This window comes from Triticum aestivum, chromosome 1B, assembly GCF_018294505.1.
Source record: "Triticum aestivum cultivar Chinese Spring chromosome 1B, IWGSC CS RefSeq v2.1, whole genome shotgun sequence".
NCBI lineage: Eukaryota > Viridiplantae > Streptophyta > Magnoliopsida > Poales > Poaceae > Triticum > Triticum aestivum.
In genome coordinates, this window is record NC_057795.1 from 168,019,018 (window position 1) to 168,034,353 (window position 15,336).

Sequence of the window (15,336 nt, forward strand, 5' to 3'; positions counted from 1 at the left end):
TTTTGTTTATTGAATAAAGGTTACAATTATGGTAGTGAAGAGCTTAGAATCTTTTATTTATCCAAGTATTTATCCAGTGTTGCGCTTCTTTTTCTCTTCTACTCAGCTCACTTTTTCCCATAGAGGCCTGCCACTCATGGACATACTTGTTGATGCATATCAACGCAATACTCACCCTGCTTCAACAAAATGATCATACTAGGGTGTTGGAGCATTTGTAATCATTGAGTTATCATCATATTTGATGGAGATAATATTAGTTATGTACATGTTCCAGGTTACATTGATTATACAAATGGCCACCCCAGGATGAATGAGGTATAAAGGGGAGTTGGTGATTATATGTCCCTTTGTTGGTAAGTCGTCATCCCTACTCATCATTTCTCTTGATATATATGCACCATTTCATAGATCTTTCTAATGTTTTGAAGAACTACCCAAGCAATAGTAAGGCGAAGTGACTAACATTTGAATTGACAACAATGGTAGAGCAAAGATGGATTAAGACAATGGATGTGGAGAGGAAGGAACGGCGGGAGAAATATGCCGCTTTTCTGGATGCAAGGGAAGTAGTGAAAGAGATGGTGACATAGGGAGTTAGGGACACACTTCTAATTTTTAAAATACACATCAGGAGCCTTCCCTACTATTCCATGGTGAAATATAGATATGGTTAGCGTCCAGGAGAAAAGAAGTGGGAGAAAGAATTGGTGGTTGTCGTTATATGGCTGAATATCCATCATGTTTGACATACACTTCCGGATTAAAACGATGACCGGTGTATCTATTTTATGTCCCGTGGCAACACACGGGCATTCAACTAGTATTTTTAGGATTACAATCGAATGTCATATAGATCAACCTGAAGCCATGAGGCCCAGGCCCAGCCTAGTCACGAGGGTCTCCGCTCTGTCACCTCGCGCCGCATCCTGAAACGTCGCTTTCTTCCCTAAAAAAAATGTCGCTCTCTCCTTCCTCCATCGCCTCCAGCTCCAGTGCTCCCTCCGCCATCGCCTCCAGTGCTCCCGCCGCCATCGCCGGCGCACGGCACTGACCGGAAAACACGCTCTCAGCTAGGCGCCAGCACCGCCGCCGCTTCCAGGTTCGGAGCGCGCTTGACCTGCAGCCAGCCTCCATTGCCCCGGCCAGGTCGCAGGTTAGTAAAAAACCTAAGTCTGCCTACAGTTCGGCGGGCACCACTTCTGCTATGTTGTTGCTATTCTGCTTTAGTTAACACTAGAATGAAGCAAATTGATATTCTTGCCTGCAGACGCTCCTTCAATCAGAACCCTGGGATGTCTAGTTTGGTCAAAACTGACATGTCAAATTTGTGTGAACTCTTGTTGTTGTCGATTACAAGCTAGCTAGTGTAAAATTCTGCTTTCCTGTATGGTTTCCTACTCTAATTTCTTGTACCGCACTGTATGATGCGCACCGGTTCTACTCTCTCAAATAAGAAAAAAAAAGGACAAATCAGGGAGGAACCTCCTCGGTTCCAGTTTGTATAGGAACGGGACCACCTTTTCCACCAACGTCCAAAGTTACGTAGGTTTAGAAACAAAATATACGTTCACCTTTTGTTACCTGATGTCTACAGCGGAAATGTTTCTCGAGCAACAGGTGTGATGAAGTTTGCCTTAGTGAAGAAAAACAAAAAAAATCCAGTAAAATCTTGAGGGGAAGGGAAACATGGTTATTTGGTCATGGTCAACCATGTCGCCTCTTGTTATAATGGGAAATAAAAACATTACAATGTCACCAGAGAAATTAGTTCATTCAGACGTTTACAATGGAAAATGTGTTAAATCCAAAAATGCTAGTTGCAAACTTGCAATGAAGATTTCACCCAATTTTCTAAACTGTCTCTTTGCTACAATTTTATGTAGGTGTAGCTCCAAGAACATGTGTTCTGTGGCGTGTATTGATGGCCAATAGCGAGTACGAGTATGTGAAGAGGGAATTCGAGTTCGACCATCACCTCCCGGCCTCCAACTGGATCATTGTCTGCTTAGATGGCTGTCATTTCCACCGGTACTGTTCATCTCTTCCTTCAATAAGAAAAAAAAGTGGTTAAGCAACTGCATAGATCATTTCACCATGTCAAGTTCTTAATCTTGTCCATGTACCAATGTCTTTTGCTTGATTGTTGAAGTATAAGCATGTGGGAAACATGCAATGAAGGTTACTATATGCATATCTGGGAATTACTGTTGCTTCAGATTATAAATAGCTTATCTTTGTTGTTCCAGTCTCCACTAATTTCACTCCTCTTTTTGTTAGATTCTCGAAGATACACGCCTTTGAGAAACCAAATGATGAGAGCGCTTTAAGATTGATGAATGCTTGTGCTAGTTCTATCCTCGAGGAATTTCCTGACATAGTGTTTTCTTATGGTGTTAGAGCATCTCTAGCAGACCCCTTAAAAGAGCCAAAACTGTAAAATAACTGCTTTTTACGGGATTGAGCGGAAAAACCGACCCGGCCAGACCACTCAAAATCGGCCGACCCGCATATTTTTTTGAGGGAAACCTTAAAATAAGCCTCCAATCCTGCAGTTGTTCAGGATTCAGGGCAAATTTTTCTGTTCACCTTAAAAAAAGACAGTTGGCGGGAGGGAAGTTTCAGGTCCAACCGCCAGAATAGTTTTCATTTTGATCAAGATCTATCATGTCAGTCTCGATTCCGGCCAAATTTCCAGCGGACAGGCCTGATCTGGAGCGATTCTAGTTGATTTCGGTGGGCCGGCGCTAGCTCCGTGCGTGCTCCTTGGGAGGGACGGTGACATGCCGCTGCTGCTGCGGCTGTTCATAGACGGGAGGTACGTTGGCGTCGCTGACGAGGTGGTTGCGCTGCACGAGCAGTCGCGGCTCTGGTCGGTGCTCCGCCGAGCAGCCAGGCGCGTGCGAGGCGGCCTGCGAGGTGTGCGGCGACACCTGGTTCGTCGTGTGCGGAGGTGGACTGCACGGTGTGTGGCGACAAGGATTCAGGGAGATGCGGGTGAAAGGAAGAAGGAGAAGACCACGGGGAATATTTGGTATTACGGTATTTTTTTTGGGATCCGTTCCAATGTAGCCTGCACGGTACCACAAAACAGGTTTAAGGTTCCCCTTATAATGCTTTTACGGTACCGCGATATAAGGGATCTACTAGAGATGCTCTTAGTGATGAGTACAGGTATAACCCGTATAACATCTTCTCATGAAAGTTAGATTGTAAAATGGATGCAAATTTTATATTAAAAATTTGTATGCAAATACTTTTATGAATGGAGATACTTTTGAATTGCACGGGCTTTGTTCTCAGATAATAATGTTAGGTTCTCATATTTCTGTTTGCTTTGCAGTTTTGTTTTCAGAGAGGGAACAGAATTCTGTCAAAGACTTCTCTACCAATAATTGCAGCAAAATTCTCTCTTTGTGTGTTTCTTACATCACACCTGTGTATGTGATGAAGTTGAAAGATTTCTTTCCAAATAAAGAGTTGAGAGAGGCTCCATATTTTGATGGGCGAGTTGTATGCTATCCAAATATGAAGACCATTCGTGATTATTTGGCATGGAGGCAACTGGACTGTAAGCTTCTTTAACTACAGTCGACAGTTTCCTAGTATAAGTGATAAGATTCTTGTATTTTGCAATTGTGCATGTTGATCTCCTCTACAATAACATCTTGTCGTGTATGTTATTCCCCCAAAGTTGTAGAAACGTCAGCAATATTAAATAAACACAAGTATGGTGTATGTATCATCATTCAATAGATTTGTATGTCCGGTTGCTCCGTTGCTTAGTTTGTTTTAGTTTATTGGGTAAGTATAATGAACATATTTAATTTGAGACGTGTGTTTCAGGTCATAGAAATAATCATTAAAATACATGCTTCTGGACATTAGTGATATCTGAAAAAACTGAAAAAGAGGCACAACAAGCATTGAAGGTAATCTGAGTTTTATAGAGTTTGAGTTGTCTTTTGTATCATTTGTATAAATTCTTTTTTGTGAACCATCTATTCTAGGGAACATTTTCTAAGGATAAAATCGAGTTGCTTTCACAACAGTTCCAAATCATCCATGATGATGAATCGACTATGTTCCGAAAAGGATCCAGCGTTTATCGAGATAACGTAATGGTGTCAACCATACAAAAGGAAATCATCATTAAATGTTCCTACTCATTCTCAGTGACATAATTTCCATGTTTCTGTCACAAGATATCGCTTGCATGATTTATGCAAATGACCATCATAGTTTCTAATCATAACTTGGTGCAGAGATCAATCTAGCATTTCTGAATTCGCATCTGATATCCAGATAGTTAAATGTGAAAAGTCCCTCTATACTTTAGTTTTGAGGGATAATCGGAACTCCGTATTTGGCATTTCACGCCATTTCCTTGTCTGATATTGGTCGAATGCTATAATTCTTCTAATCAGCTGTGCAGATTACGTAATGTATTTCTATTGTGGGTCTGATTGTTGAATAATGTTATTTTGTGGGACATGTTTGCTCAACTCTTACTTAAGAACAGTTAACCCTGTATGGTGCTCTTTCGAATACTGATGGAAGTGTTGTTGTACATATCATTGCAGGTAGAAACAACGCTGAAAATTGACGATTATGGGAATCTTATAAAAAGAACCCGGTTGGCAATTACAGTGTCAATTTTTGATATCATAGGACATGAGTTTCGAGAAAAACATCAAAACATTCTTCGAGAAGGTTGGTTGAATCATTATAGTTTTAGCAATGCTTCCAGTCCAGCTCCAGTCAACTTTCATACATACAACCAGTACTGTACTGTATACAACATCGGTCTAACTGTGTGTTTGGGAGAAGAAAAATATAGATACGAATATATTATAGAAGTACGAATACATCCATAGGCTTCCATGTTGTAATTGAACTGTTGTTCATATCAGCGCCTGCCAAATTGATCAGTGAGGACCCCAAGTTTCCTATTTATGGAATGTATATGCTCCAATGCCATTTACAGTTTCTTGTCGACAGTAGTACAATATGTAACATCTAAATTTATCTCTTCATCCACACCAGTATGTATGCATTAAATTTAGTTCTTGTTTAGTGTTTTACTGTGATGAATACTTATCAATGCCCTTGTCACTTCATTTTCATTTTCTAATAGTATCCTGATGCAAGGGCTTATTACTGTTGTAGCTAGTTCGAACAACAAACCATAAGAAAATGAGCTGACTCCCTGTACAATTCACAGGTCACAACAGGATCCAGTACAAGACATGCTTTTGGATGCTAGTGAAGTCCAGAAAGGGCGAAAACGAAGCTTACGATATGCTGAAGGTCTTCTTTCATCATCTACGTAATCTAAATATTTGTTTGCATTATCCTATTCAATTCTTCTGTTATCTACAGTCCCTAACTTTCTACCGTTCTCTGAAGGTCAAAGGACAAGAACGAGTTGCTCTTTCAGCCGTTTGAAATGAACTATAACAACGAACCGGCCATGTACTGAAAGGGCTCATGTGCTTACCGTGAAAAAGGTATGTTTACCATCATCCAGGAACTATTTTCAACAACAATGCTGTTTGCGCTGCAGTTTCATATTAAGCATTCCAAAATAAAATGTAGCGATGCTGAAGAAACAAGATTTACTTTGCCTAATAAAAGATTAAAGTTTTTTTTCCAACCCTGTATGTATTACGATGATGGGCTGTGCGGGGCGGCTTATGGCTGTGCGGGGCGAGTAGGTGGCGGCTCAGGGCATGGTAATGCAGTGTCGGCGGTTGGCGGTGGCCCGCGGTGCATCTTCTCCTTCCGCAGCGTCCGGGAAGACGAGGGGATCCGGCAGTCTGCTGGGTACCCTGCTTAGCACCCCAGGCACAGCCCGCGTGCGTCGCTGCTGGAGGTAGTCACCCCCCGGCGTCGCTGCTGGAGCTAGTCACCCCCCGTCTTGCTTCCTGGCATCTTTGCGTGGGCGCTGTGTCCGGTCCTTGGTCCCGTGCACCCACCTCGCCCGGAGTGGAGGGAGTCCTGCGGGTACCAGATGTGCGTAGCAGCAGCCTTGTGTTCGCCACCGATTGCGTGCACCAGCTCATCCCCACCCACGCCTGCTTCGTGTCTCTCCCGCGTCGACATGTTATCCGTTCCATAACCTCCAGATGCCTCTGAAAATATGGCATTCTATCGGTTCCTCGTCGACGCGCTGCTCTCGTGGTCCTCGAAGCGCCAGCCCACGGCGTCCCGCTCCAGCGTGGAGGCAGAGTACCGTAGCGTGGCCAACACCGGGCCGAGTGTGTCTAGCTTCGACAACTCCTCGGCAAGCTCTGCTGCGCGGTCACCACTGCAACGCTGCCATGCTGGTCTACTGCGACAACATCTTTGCCGTGTACCTATCCAGCAATCTCGTTCACCACCACGGCACCAAGCATGTCGAGCTGGACATCCACTTGTATAAATCTAACCTTGATCAATGCAATCGGTGTGTTCCCCCTGTATAAGTCTAACCTTAATGGCTTCTGCACAGAGCGGATGACTGCAGGTGGACGATGCTGCGAGTGGGCGGTGGCGCACGTCGACATGAGGCCAGAGTTTTGGAGAACGCATCGTCGTGGTCGTGGCTTTGTTAGCAGGTCGCAGGAACAGGTGATGACTAAGTAGGAGTAGTTCTCATCATTGTCTCAAAGAAAACGTGACGGTTTATTACGGCTGGATAATACAGCAAGGTCCGGCGTTCGATCTCTGGACCGTGTATTATACTCCCTCCGTTCTGAATTAATTGTCTTGGATTTGTCTAGATACGGATGTATCTAGACTCATTTTAGTGCTAGATACATCCGTATCTAGACAAATCCAAGACAAGTAATTCGGAACAGAGGGAGTATTAGCGAACATCATTTATTTATTTTTTCGATCGTTGAAACCTCTGGTGGGCCGGATACTGTGTCAGCGCGCGTGCGTGCCGAGTCAGCCCATGCGGACGAGCGCACAGGTTGTATGCTCTAAAAATTGTCCCACCTCGCCTGCTGTGGGACGCTGTGCCCAGCTTATATAGTGCCTTCCTCCAATCGCATTACCTCCACGGGGACAACCAGCCGAGAAAGAGGCCTTAGAGCCCACCAAAAGGAAAGATGCTTCAGAGCCCACAAGAGGCTTCATAGCCTAGCCCATGAGAAAAAAGAAAAGAGGCCTTTATTAGAGCCCATGAGAAAAAAAAGGGCTCTTTATAGAGCCCACAAAAGAAAAAGAGCCAGAGCCGAAAAATGGACCGAGGCCAGAGCCAACCAATAAAAATAGAAGCTTCATAGCCTAGCCCATGAGAAAAAGGTGAAGAGGCCTTTATTAGAGCCCATGAGAAAAATAAAAGAAAATAGGCTCTTTATAGAGCCCACAAAAGAAAAAGAGCCTAGCCCATGAGAAAAAGGAAAAGAGGCCTAAAAAAAGAGGCAAAGTACCTGTGGAGTTTGTGCTAGCACATGGCTTTTTTTAATTTTTAATCTCTGTCACGGCCTTATTTTAACTCCTAATTTTTTATTTATTTATTTATGACGGTCACTTTTATCCTCCAACCAAGAGTATGAAAATGCCCACAATATGAATATGTATACTTTTTTTAACTCCTACTAATTTTTTCCTGATATATATACCATGAGAAATAATTTATTTCTTTATGGCGGTCATTTTTATCCTCCAACCAGTAGTGTGATAATGCCCAAAACAATTTATTAGAGCCCACGAGAAAAAAAGAAAAAAGGCTCTTTATAGAGCCCACAAAAGAAAAAGAGCTAAAATGGACCGAGGCCAGAGCCAACCAATAAAAAAAGACGGAAAGTACATGTGGAGTCTGTGCTAGACATTAGCACATGGCTTTTTTTAAGTTTTTATCTCTGTCACGACCTTATTTTAACTCCTAATTTTTTATCTGATATATGTACGAGAAACAATTTATTTATTTATGACAGTCACTTTTGTCCTCCAACCAAGAGTATGAAAATGCCCACAATATGAATATGTATACTTTTTTTAACTCCTACTATTTTTTTCCTGATATATATACCATGAGAAACAATTTATTTATTTATGGCGGTCATTTTTATCCTCCAATCAGGAGTGTGATAATGCCCAAAACAATTTATTAGAGCCTATGAGAAAAAAAAAGAGGCTCTTTATAGAGCCCACAAAAGAAAAAGAGCCAGAGCCGAAAAATGAACCGAGGCCAAAGCCAACCAATAAAAAAAGAGGCAAAGTACTTGTGGAGTCTGTGCTAGACATTAGCACATGGGTTGTTTTTTAATTGCTTTTTTTAACTCCTATTTTTTTTCTGATATATGTACGAGAAACAATTTATTTATTTATGACGGTCACTTTTATCCTCCAACCAAGAGTATGAAAATGCCCATAATATGAATATGTATATTTTTTTAGCTTCTACTAATTTTTTTTCCTGATATATATACCATGAGAAACAATTTATTTATTTATGGCGGTCATTTTTATCCTCCAATCAGGAGTGTGATAATGCCCAAACCAATTTATTAGAGCCCATGAGAAAAAAAGAAAAGAGGCTCTTTATAGAGCCCACAAAAGAAAAAGAGCCAGAGCCGAAAAATGGACCGAGGCCAGAGCCAACCAATAAAAAAAGAGGCAAAGTACGTGTGGAGTCGGTGCTAGACATTAGCACATGGCTTTTTTTAGTTGCCTTTTTTAACTCCTATTTTTTTCTGATATATGTACGAGAAACAATTTATTTATTTATGACGGTCACTTTTATCCTCCAAACACGAGTATGAAAATGCCCACAATATGAATATGTATACTTTTTTTAACTCCTACTAATTTTCTTTCCTGATATATATACCATGAGAAACAATTTATTTATTTATGGCGGTCATTTTTATCCTCCAACCAGGAGTGTGAAAATGCCCAAAATATGAACATGTATTTTTTATCTTTGTCACAACCTTTTTTTAACTCCTACTGTTTTTTCTAGTATATATACGAGAAACAATTTATTTATTTATTTATGGCGGTCACTTTTATCGTCCAACAAAGTGTATGAAAATGCCCAAAATAGGAAGGGAAACGTTTTACGTCGGGGCACCGGCCGAGTTTTCGGCCGGTCGCTCGCGACACACGACTTGACTCGTGGGCCCACATCGCTCCCGTTCTCCACCACACCTTATCCTCAGCCGCACCACACCGCTATATTTCCCCCACCTTATCCTGAGCCACACCAGCATCTATCTTCATCAAATCCCTCTCACCATGCAAGCCCTCTCAAGCTCGATTCCTCCCCCCCTCTCTCTCCTTTCATTCCTCCTGCAGCCATGAGAGCACTAGTTTGTTGCTACTCCGTCGTGCATCACCCCCCACCCCCCACCCCCCACCCCACGCCCGCCCCACCGCGTGCTTGGCTGGAACCAGCCAGTCTAGTGCCTGGCAACGAAAATTCTTGTTGATAAAGCTTCAACCTTCGGCTGGATTTTTGCTGGAACCACTGGTTGGGAATGTTACAAGTAGGGGGCATTTTTGCAGCAACTATATTCTTTTTTTGCTGGAACCGATCCTAATTTTTGCTACCATCTTGTTTTGATTTTGCTGGAAGCAGTTTAAAATTACTACCACGGTCTTTCTATTTTGCTGGAACCGGTAATTTTTTCTGCTTCAACCTAATACTGGAGATTTTTGTTGGTAAAGCTTCAACCTCCGGCTGGATTTTTGCTGGAACCGCTTTGATTTTTGTTGGATCCGGCATGCATATGCTAGGATTTGGGGCGGCGACGGACAACGGTTGCTATGTGTTTTGTTGCATAAGTTTTTTTCTGCTATAACCAGCAATCAATTTTGTTACAACCAACTGCAGCGGAGCTGGAACCAGCGACATTTATTTTGTTTGTGACCTCTGGTGAGGGAACATTTTTGCTAGAACCGTGATATATTTTTGCTAGGACGGTTTTTGGTTTTTGCTACTACCAGCGGAACCCCTTTTTCGTTGTCGAAGCTCTTTTTGATGAACACGGTGGTGGAAGCCGGTTTCGGTGGCGAGCTGAGATAGCGACGGCGGGGGCTGCCGCAACCACGACGTCCACATGTTGGAACCAGCCGATGAAGAGCTACAAACGGCAGAAGCTGAATTTTCGCGGGCAACCGTGCTGCAATCCCGACGGCCGCACGACGAGAGGCGTCAGGCCGACAGAACGACGGCACATGCGGTGGTGCTGCAACGGGAAGACAAGGCGAGGCAGTGGCGCACGCGGCGGTGCTGCAACCGGAAGACGAGGCGAGGCAGTTGGCGCGGGCGGAGGCGGCATTCTCGTCCTCTCCCTATTTTCCCGTGCGGGAGGTTGACGAAGGAGGGGAAGGGGGATTGATCTGACTTTTTTTTAGAGCAAGGGGATTGATCTGACGGGTATGCATGTACAGATCGAATGGCCCTAGGCAGACCGGCTGAAAGTTTTGGCCGGGACGCCGGCGCCTATCACTCACCAAATAGGAACATGTAGCTTTCTTCTCTGTCACAGTGTTTTTTTTCTAACTCCTACTATTTTTTTCCTGATATATATATATATATATATAGAGAGAGAGAGAGAAAATGTATCCTACTACCGGGTGTAGCTATACCCATTTCTCATATACTACCATTTGGTAGTATATACTCTAATTTATTATTTTTAGTATGCTCATATACAACATCTAAGATACTCCAAAGTGAGTTATATGAAAAAATTGTAAGTGAGCTCATGGTTTTATTGTATTTGTGAAATACATATATATTTGTACGCGAAATAGAGTATGCACAAAATACGATACATACTACCAAAAAAGTAGTATATATACTACCTAAACATTCTTATATACTACATACTACGCGTACATACTCTTTAATATAATAGATACTACCTAGAACGTATCAAACAAAATTGGGAGTAACTACATCCGGTAGTAGGAAAAATTTGTCATATATATATATATGTGTGTGTGTGTATATACTTTTATCCTCCAACCAAGAGTAGGAAAATGCACAAAATAGGAACATGTAGCACGGTGAGCTAAAATATAACAAACCGATACAGAACAAACCTTTCCAATGCCCAATAATCTTCAATGCTCAAGTCCCGATAAGTAAAATGCATTTTTTTACGCCAACTGCATTCTTTAGGGGGTAAAGGTAAAATTCATTTGATGTTCAGAAAGACAACAATAACTAATGACATTAACATTAGCACATGGCTTTTAAAAGATTTTATCTCGTAAACAAATAACTTACGAGGATCACTTTTATCCTCCAACCAAGAGTATGCAAATTCCCAAAATAGAGCACGCTGAGCTAAAATATAACAGACCCGATACAGAACAAACCATTTCACTGCCCAATAATCTTCTGCTCAAGTTCTGATAAGTAAAATGATTTTTTCGAGGGCGAAGGTAAAATGCATTTGATGTTCAGAAAAGACAACAATAACTAATGAACGGTATGGGAACAAATAATATGAAGATGCACAAATTAGGACATGTAGCACTGTAAGCTAAACTATCACTGACCCGGTATGGGACACCTTTTTGCTGCCCAATAATTTGTCCTTATCGACAATATCTCCGGCGCTCAAGTTTTGATATGTAAAATGCATTTTATTGGCAAGGGGGTAAAGGTAAAATGCATTTGATGTTGAGAAACACAACAATAATTAATGATATATTTAAGAAAAATCTGATCTCAATAATCATAAGCATGAAACAATCTCTTTAAGCTTTCTCACTGAGAGATAAATCTCTCGATAAAAAAGATAGGTAGACATTGGGCTTTGGAACATCGCCACGCTTTTCTCCGCGTTGTCCATATCGCACATAGTGTGATCGCCATCTTGACAAATTCACCGCGATAGAGATTCTAGCTTCAAGAAAGCCAGTTTTTAGCATTAGTTTCACGGGTCTCCACCACATGCTTGATAAATTCTTCATCGCCCAATTGTTGGGGAACGTAGTAATTTAAAAAAAATCCTACGCACACGCAAGATCATGATGATGCATAGCAACGAGAGGGGAGAGTGGCGTCCACGTACCCTCGTAGACCGAAAGCGGAAGCGTTAGCACAACGCGGTTGATGTAGTCGTACGTCTTCACGATCCGACCGATCCAAGTACCGAACATACGGCACCTCCGAGTTCAGCACACGTTCAGCTCGATGACGTCCCGTGAACTCCGATCCAGCAGAGCTTCACGGGAGAGTTTCATCAGCACGACGGCGTGATGACGGTGATGATGTTGTTACCGACGCAGGGTTTCGCCTAAGCACCGCTAAGATATGATCGAGGTGGAATATGGTAGAGGGGGGCACCGCACACGGCTGGGAGAGATCAACAGATCAACTTGTGTGTCCATGGGGTGCCCCCCTTCCCCGTATATAAAGGAGTGGAGGAGGGGGAGGGCCGGCCCTCAACTATGGGGCGCCCTGGGGAGTCCTACTCCCACCGAGTAGGATTCCCCCCTCCCTTCCATGTAGTAGGAGTAGGAGAGAAGGAAAGGAAAAAGAGAAGAGAAGGAAGGAGGGGGCGCAGCCCCTCCCCCTAGTCCAATTCTGACTAGGCCTGTGGGGGGGGGGCGCAGCCTCCCCTCTCTCTTTCCCCTAAAGCCCAATAAGGCCCATATACTCCCCGACGAATTCCCGTAATTCTCCGGTACTCCGATAAATACCCGAATCACTCGGAACCTTTCCGATGTCCGAATATAGTCGTCCAATATATCAATTTTTACGTCTCGACCATTTCGAGATTCCTCGTCAAGTCCCCGATCTCATCCGGGACTCCGAACTACCTTCGGTACATCAAAACACATAACTCATAATATAAATCGTCACCGAACGTTAAGCGTGCGGACCCTACGGGTTCTAGAACTATGTAGACATGACCGAGACACATCTCCGGTCAATAACCAATAGCAGAACCTGGATGCTCATATTGGCTCCCACATATTCTATGAAGATCTTTATCAGTCGAACCGCATAACAGCATACGTTGTTCCCTTTGTCATCGATATGTTACTTGCCCGAGATTCGATAGTCAATATCTCAATACCTAGTTCAATCTCATTACCGGTAAGTCTCTTTACTCATTATGTAATGCATCATCCCGCAACTAACTCATTAGTCACATTGCTTGCAAGGCTTATAGGGATGTGCATTACCCAGAGGGCCCAGAGATACCTCTTCGACAATCGGAGTGACAAATCCTAATCTCAAAATACGCCAACTCAACAAGTACCTTCGGAGACACCTGTAGAGCACCTTTATAATCACCCAATTATGTTGTGACGTTTGGTAGCACACAAAGTGTTCCTCCAGAAACGGGAGTTGCATAATCTCATAGTCATAGGAACATATATAAGTCATGAAGAAAGCAATAGCAACATACTAAACAATCAAGTGCTAAGCTAACGGAATGGGTCAAGTCAATCACATCATTCTCTAATGATGTGATCCCGTTAATCAAATGATAACTCATGTCTATGGCTAGAAAACTTAACCATCTTTGATTCAACGAGCTAGTGAAGTAGAGGCATACTAGTGACACTATGTTTGTCTATGTATTCACACATGTATTATGTTTCCGGTTAATACAATTCTAGCATGAATAATAAACATTTATCATGAAATAAGGAAATAAATAATACTTTATTATTGCCTCTAGGGCATATTTCCTTCAGTCTCCCACTTGCACTAGAGTCAATAATCTAGTTCACATCGCCATGTGATTCAACACCAATAGTTCACATCACCATGTGATTAATACCCATAGTTCACATCGCCATGTGACCAACACTCAAAGGGTTTACTAGAGTCAATAATCTAGTTCACATCGCTATGTGATTAACACCCAAAGAGTACTAAGGTATGATCATGTTTTGCTCGTGAGAGAAGTTTAGTCAACGGGTCTGTCACATTCAGATCCGTAAGTATTTTGCAAATTTCTATGTCTACAATGCTCTGCACGGAGCTACTCTAGCTAATTGCTCCCACTTTCAATATGTATCCAGATTGAGACTTAGAGTCATCTGGATCAGTGTCAAAAAATTGCATTGACATAACTTTTTATGGCGAGCTATTTTATCACTATCATAATCGAGAAATATTTCCTTAGTCCTCACTAAGGATAATCTTGATCGATGTCCAGTTATCTACTCCTAGATCAAAATTGTACTCCCTTGCCACACTCAGAGCAAGGTATACAATAGGTCTGGTACACAGCATAGCAAACTTTATAGAACCTATGACTGAGGCATAGGGAATGACTTTTCATTCTCTTTCGATTTTCTGCCAAGGTCAGGTTTTGAGTCTTACTCAACTTCACACCTTGTAACACAGGCAAGAACTCCTTCTTTGACTGATCCATTTTGAACTACTTCAAAATCTTATCAAGATATGTACTTATTGAAAAATCTTATCACGCGTCTTGATCTATCTCTATAGATCCTGATGCTCAATGTGTAAGCAGCTTCACCGAGGTCTTTCTTTGAGAAACTCTTATTCAAGTATCCTTTTATGCTATCCAGAATTTCTATATCATTTCCAATCAACAATATGTCATCTACATATAGTTTTAGAAATGCTACAGAGCTCCCACTCACTTTCTTGTAAATACAGGCTTCTCCAAAAGTCTGTATAAAACCATATGCTTTGATCAACTCATCAAAGCATATATTCCAACTCCGAGATGCTTACACCAGTCCATAGATGGATCGCTGGAGCTTGCACATTTTGTTAGCATCTTTAAGATCGACAAAATCTTCTAGTTGCATCATATACAACTCTTTTTTAAGAAATCCATTAAGGAATGTAGTTTTGTCATCCATTTGCCAGATTTCATAAAATGTGACAACTTACTAACATGATTCGGACAGACTTAAGCATCGATACGAGTGAGAAGATCTCATCGTAGTCAACACCTTGAACTTTGTCAAAAAACCTTTTTCGACAAGTCTAACTTTGTAGATAGTAACACTACTATCAGTGTCCGTCTTCCTCTTTGAAAATCCATTTATTTCTATGGCTTGCCGATCATGGGGCAAGTCCACCAAAGTCCACACTTTGTTCTCATACATGGATCCCATCTCAGATTTCATGGCCTCAAGCCATTTTGCGGAATCTAGGCTCATCATCGCTTCCTTATAGTTCGTAGGTTCGCCATGGTCAAGTAACATGACCTCCAGAATAGGATTACCGTACCACTCTGGTACGGATCTTACTATGGTTGACCTACAAGGTTCGATAGTAACTTGATCTGAAGTTTCATGATCATCATCATTAGCTTCCTCACTAATTGGTGTAGGAATCACTGGAACTGATTTATGTGATTAACTACTTTCCAATTCGGGAGA

At 42.1% G+C, this 15,336-nt stretch overlaps 1 long non-coding RNA gene across 3 annotated transcripts; it reads left to right on the forward strand.

Annotated features, from left to right (window-relative positions):
• Positions 1-891: 891 nt before the first annotated feature.
• LOC123113974 (uncharacterized) lies at positions 892-6,709 on the forward strand. Of its 3 annotated transcripts, XR_006456352.1 has the most exons (9): positions 892-1,156; positions 1,887-2,031; positions 3,344-3,571; positions 3,847-3,932; positions 4,584-4,713; positions 5,225-5,310; positions 5,410-5,510; positions 5,718-6,418; positions 6,494-6,709. It is a non-coding gene; the product is annotated as an uncharacterized lncRNA (long non-coding RNA). The 3 variants fall into 3 exon arrangements; XR_006456350.1 differs by having other exon boundaries at positions 5,410-6,418; XR_006456351.1 differs by lacking the exon at positions 3,847-3,932 and having other exon boundaries at positions 5,410-6,418.
• The last annotated feature ends 8,627 nt before the right edge of the window (positions 6,710-15,336 follow it).